We start from the raw sequence: 6,315 nt of genomic DNA, 5'->3' as shown, positions 1-6,315 counted from the left end.
TTGTAGACTTAAATATTATCTGTTTATTTGAATATAATGAAATTAAAAGCGTTTTGCCACAACGATGCAGATACATGTATGTAATTTGATGTGATACATTTTGGAAAACCTACTTTTGAACAAGTTCTGTAGTTGGTGAAAGTGGACTTGTAGTGATAAGAAAGATTTGTTTTAATATGTGTACGAAAAAAATGTGGGAACGAACATTTCGGGTACGAACAAATTTTGGATACGAAAAAAAAATTGGGTACGAAAAAAAAAATGGGTTGGAAAAAAAACTTGGGTACGAAAAAAATTGTGTACAAAAAAGTTGGGTGCGAATTTTTTTTATTAGGAAAGATGGGGTAAGTATAACGGGGTACCCAAAGGTATCATTTCAAAATCGGTGTACGGTGAAGTGTACTTCAAAGTACCGGGGTACGGGGAAGTAGTACCCGTGGGGAACTCGACCCATTCAGTCTAAGTACCGGTACATAGATTGTTAGAGATAAAAAATATGGGTACGAACAAAAATTTGGGTACAAAAAAATTGGGTACGAAAAAAAATGGGTACGAACAAATTTGGGTACGAACAAAATGTGGGTGTCTGGTTCCTGTCCCGAACCTCTCGATGAATTTGAAACAGGACGGAAACCAAGCAGCCTTTACCTTTTATATTAATAATAATCAGCGAAGTATGCCGATTATGAAAATTTAGCTAACTCAATCGGTCTGGCTCGGTCTTTTACATAGGTCGCCATTGTGAAGAGTTTTTTCACGGTATGACAACTTAGACGAGCTGCTTCAGCTGCTTCGCTAAAGCAGCATCGTCAAAGACGTTTACGTCCCAACTTCAACCGGTCTACAGCCTCTGCAGTGTCTTTAAAAATGGCATTAACAAGTTATTCAACTAGATATTCTATATTCTTCCGAGATATTCCTTTAATATTAGGAAAGACTATTACAAATTGATTATATGGGATATTGCAAATGAATATTTACCTCCTACACATGTGAATGTTGACACTCAACTTATTTTAATATATTGAAAAAAAGGAACACAAAGTACATGCATTATTATAAGTTTTACCATTTAAATTGGTGGGAAGAAGACAAGTTACGTTATTAACTTAATATGAACAGCTTTTGAGCTAATTAAGAAATAGAAAACCTCACTGAGGGCCCTATGGCAGAATAGTGACCAGCCAGGCAGCCCCAAATAGTATACGGACCGAAGTCGAAGGCTTCGGTCCGTATACTATTTGGGGCTGCCTGGCTGGTCACTATTCTGCCATTGGGCCTGAAGTGAGGTTTTCTATTTCTTATATTTCTTATATTTCTTATATTATACCGAACATTTTTGTGCAGATAAATGTCAATAAAAATAAAAATTTACAACACAAGATAAATTCCATAAATATTTACCAGTTACTATAGTGCGCGAGTTGTCTCCCTGCGAAAGTTGGACACGGAAAAATTCGATTCTTTATACAAAATTCATTTTTATTGTAAAGCATTTTACATATTGAGATACATCTTTTAGAAAGGTAACTGCTTATATCACAGAAAACTTGTTGCAAAACATTGATCCCAAATAAAGCATTTATTTTTTGTATTTTTTAAGATGTGATTACAAATAACCATTCTAGCGGGCACTAGTACATGCGCACGCATCTTTACAGGGCACTATTCAAAATAGCGCCCGCTGACTATGCGCGCGCATCTTTACAGGGCACTATTCAAAATAACGGACCTGTGAAGTTTATAAACGCAAAGAAGAAACTAATTTATGTGAGGTATAATATTGTGAAGGAAATACGAGGTCAGCATGTGGCCTGGCTAAGTTTACGACAAACAAGTACTCTGTTCGAAGTAAGAGAAAAATGAACACCACGGCCTTAGAAACACGTTGAATTTTTGGATGCGTACGTGATATAATATTATATAGAAGACACTATTGTTTTGTATGATCAAGTGTAAACTTTAAGTTTGTAAAGTGTATGAATGCATCATCCAGACAATTCGTATGATGTTTTTATATTGCCATTGTATTTTCGGTATATTTTTAAGATTTTTTCATATTGAACGTTATTATAGTCTATTCCACGAATGAAAAATACATCTATAGAATACAGTTCTTAAAGAAATATAATTGCGTAAAGCTTACCTCTTGTTTCACTGTCAAGTTACTTATTAAACTGTGTCGAATAGCTACCTAAATTTGAGCTTTGATTCAAAAACAATCAGTTCAAAGGTATGTCTAGATATCAAGCAGTGATTTCCACTATATTATCGCAGCATTTGAATCAATAGACAAGTATAATAAGCATTATTAAAAACAAAATGTATTCAAACCATAGTAAATCAATGCACAATTTAATGAACTACAACTTACTAGAACAATATAGTTCATAAATTTTAATTGATATGTTCGGTATTTAAAAGCGTATGCATTCACATAAAATTAAAAGGAGTGTAAATTTATGGTGTCGAATTTCAACGATCTGCATACAGTTTTGTTTTGGCACAAAACACAATAATTTGTTTTTGAAAGATTATTGAATGTATGCAGTCAGTCAATGATCAATATCTTAAGTACGCGAAATAATCACACCAAGAATGATCAATAAATAGAAAGAGACGCATTACATAAACTGCTAGAAATCATTTCCGACACTGGATGCTTGAGAATACCACTTTAAATTACCCATTACTGTGTTTACCAGGCCTCGATCATCCTTTCCACTTATTTTCACATTCATGTATACCTTAGATTGTCTGCAAAAAATTTGTTTACGTGTGACTAAAGACAAGGATCCAGAACCCATATGTGACGTTTCAAATGCAGACATGTAGTAGCAGCAATTCTAAACTTTACCAAATTTCAAGATACAACAATTGGGCATAACTCCTATACTTTGAAAGTCACATTTATTGGACCTCACATAATGACTCCGAAAAAAGAAGTTGCATGTTTACCTTAACGAGAGAATTTATCCGACGGTCACATTTGGGTGATAATTATAACAAGTACAATTTGGTGAGGTGAATTATTGAGCTAAAGTATATCACATTGTGACCTTTTTTACGCAACGGATCGATCAGCTAATGCCTCTTATTGGCTGCTGATCCATGGACTGATGCGTTTCAAACCAACTTCTCTATCAGCGTAACATTTATTTTCAGGCACAGGTTGTGTGGGCGCAGGCAGAAATTACATATTTCACACTTATTTTGCTTAAAAATAAGGCATTCTTTTGCGCGATGAATACATCTTAACCAAGCCGTTATATATCAAAGCAAAAACAGATTAGACCAGACTAAAACAAATCATGGCGTCTGGAAAGAGTAACCGCTTTCGTGAAATTATCGTCAGATGGAAAACTTGCTACATTCTAAGTGACTTAATTATGCGATGTCTAGTGCGTAATGTATTCTATGAGATTAAGTTGATTTCAATATAAAGTAATATCGTGTTGTTTTCTATAAAATCGTTCGGCGTGCCAGTATTTACTTTTTGGAACAATATAGGATGGGTTTTAAAAGGAGGGTTGGATAAATGGAAAGGGCTGTAGGTAAAGGGAGTGGCAAAAGCATGGACCCCCTTCCAGGCAACTATTCCTCTTTAGCGAAATATAAAGCAGTAAGGTCAATTTTTTTTAATATAATAATTCTGATAAATTCCTTAAACAGCTCAGTCCCAGGTATAATAATTATTGTTTTTACAGGAAAATGTTTACACCATTACGGTTGAAGCATGTTGTAAGTATCCATTATAATATCCGATTAGTAACGTTTTACTTAAATGTACCACGGGAACTCTTAATTATACATAAATGCACCTCGGGTACGGAACATATACAAAAACGTTCCAAGGTTTCTTACGCTAATTGGTCGTTGCCGGATATTATTTTTCAAATTAATTACCGGGGGTATGTCCATATTTTATGTCAATTGTTTGTAAAATGGTCGAAACCTATACTCAAAAAACTAATGTTGAGGCAGGTTTTGCTGAAATAGAATTTTGTTTCATTTTCCGTAGCGAGTTTTTCGACATCAGTTTTGGGGCGGGAATAAACCTCGGGGTACAGTCTAAATTTACCGAGTACGTTTTAGTATATTTCCGTACCGGGGGAACATTTAAGCAGACTTAATAGTACCCGGGGTACATTTAAGTAGTACCCGACCAGACAATTAATGACCAATAAAGCATTACTATCTCCTATTAGATGACCCACATTATTGGTACTGGGTTTCTGGGAAACGGATAAATAAGATTTTAATTTATGTAAACAATGCATTCAAAACGTTTGTCAAAAAAAAAACACTTGCATATTCGGCCTCAAATATGAACATATTCTGTCTAATATACCTATTTTGCATACTTTTGGACATGTAGCAAGATCATGATTGTACATTCCTCATTATGGGAACAGTTCTTATATTTCTTGGGTTACTTGAAAAGAAGCCACATATTAAGTTATTTCAACACTCTTACGTGTAAGCCTATTCTCACAAACACCAACGCATCATGTGTCACACAGGCCATCTTTGCACGTCATCGATGAACCTTAACAAAACGTAAATAAGAAACTTAGTTTAACGATAAGACTAATAGCTGCAATTGCGAAAGTATTTACAAACATAAGCTCTACTTTCCATAACACAATAACTATAGAAACTTTGTTTGTTCTTAACAGTTTAGGTTTTGGTTTAGTTGACGGCATTCAGTAGGAATTACATTGTTAACTTAACACACCTATTTCGCCTCTTATATTTTGGGGCATTTAAAGGAAAGATTTAGTTTAACATTAGAACTATTTTACGTATTAGATTTATTCATAAATTAAGTTATTCCTTAAATGTTCTTAAGGTTTGAATCAATTGATGTTGTAGCTGTATTTTCATTCTTGATATGCATAAACGGAACACTATCAAAACAGATTATTCAGTATAATAGACATCAAGTTGACATACACAGTTGAATGTTTCGCATTTATGATTTAAAACCAAGTGTAAAGCTTAAACCAAAGAGTTAACTAGGTTGTCATTGCAATTCATGTTTTAAAAAATCGACGATTGAACATAAAAACACTGGCTGTCCTGCTCCTTTCAAACAGTTTAGAGTTGTGTGTGACCAAACTGTTAACATTAAAATAATTATATTGAAAAGGAGAAAACTAAACTTTACTTTTGCTGAAATTGTATTGTAAGTACGTTCCAACCTTTATCATTATCCTATATTTTGGATGTGACGTTTTCACCCGCTATTCATTAAATCGTTTTGTAATATAATATTTGGATGTCAATCGTTTAAGAGAATTTTTCTGCTTACATATTTAAGTTATTTTATATAAGACCTCAATTTAATATTAAAATGAAAGCAATAGTCTAGACAAAGTTTGATTAAGATATGCGAAGTAGTTTTAGAAAAATAAATGACGACGGATGGTGACTAACATAATTAATTGACTTGAAACCAGGTTTCATCCCCAAATCTTAGAATGACGTCAATATTCACTCAAAGACACCAACCGGTACTGAAACAGACTAACAGTTGACAAAACAAGCCTACTTCTGTTGATGTCTGCGTGATCATTCACAATGGAATGTATTGTAAAGTTTAAACAAAATATTTCAATTACATCTTGATATATATTTCGTGGAATTGATTACGCCTACTATGGGGACAGTGGTCTAGTAGTAGGATTTTGGTCTAGGGATAGAAGGTCCCTGGTTCGAATCCCTCTTAGAGCAATGGGTGGTTCCTGGGCTTTTCATCAGGAAATTGGGAAGAGGCCAGGGGCCTTTCAAATTGGGAATTTCATGCGCGATAACTGCTCATTTTGGGAAGAACGTGTTTTTAAAAGTTTTTGAAGCATTGTCTTTTCATTGTGCAGAAGTATTAAAAGACACATTGTGGTGCATTCTTAATCATATTAGAGCATTGCTTTCAATTTGAGAGATGCCCAATATGTCTAAGTAAAAAAATGAATAAATAAATTGGTTTTGTTTTTTACAATTTGGGAAATTCCTCTATCAATTTTGGGAAAAAATGACCTTATTTTCGATTGGGAAGGGGCCGAATTTCGGCCCCTGTTATATAAGGGGGAAAAATCCTGGGTTCTAAGTAAAACATTAATCCCACGTTTGCTTCTCTCCACCCAGGAGTAAAAATGGGCACCTGTGAGAGAAATAGGTCAATGTGCCGTGGCTGCATGCTTATATTATATTATGGGCGACTAATATTACAGCGATCTGGCCCCGATTTCTCGAAAATTCTTAAGACAAATTATTAAACTCAAGCTGGTAAACAAGAGCTTACGCTGATCGCTT

This window comes from Dreissena polymorpha, chromosome 8 (genome assembly GCF_020536995.1).
Source record: "Dreissena polymorpha isolate Duluth1 chromosome 8, UMN_Dpol_1.0, whole genome shotgun sequence".
NCBI classification, from domain to species: Eukaryota; Metazoa; Mollusca; class Bivalvia; order Myida; family Dreissenidae; genus Dreissena; species Dreissena polymorpha.
This window is presented reverse-complemented; position numbering follows the sequence as displayed.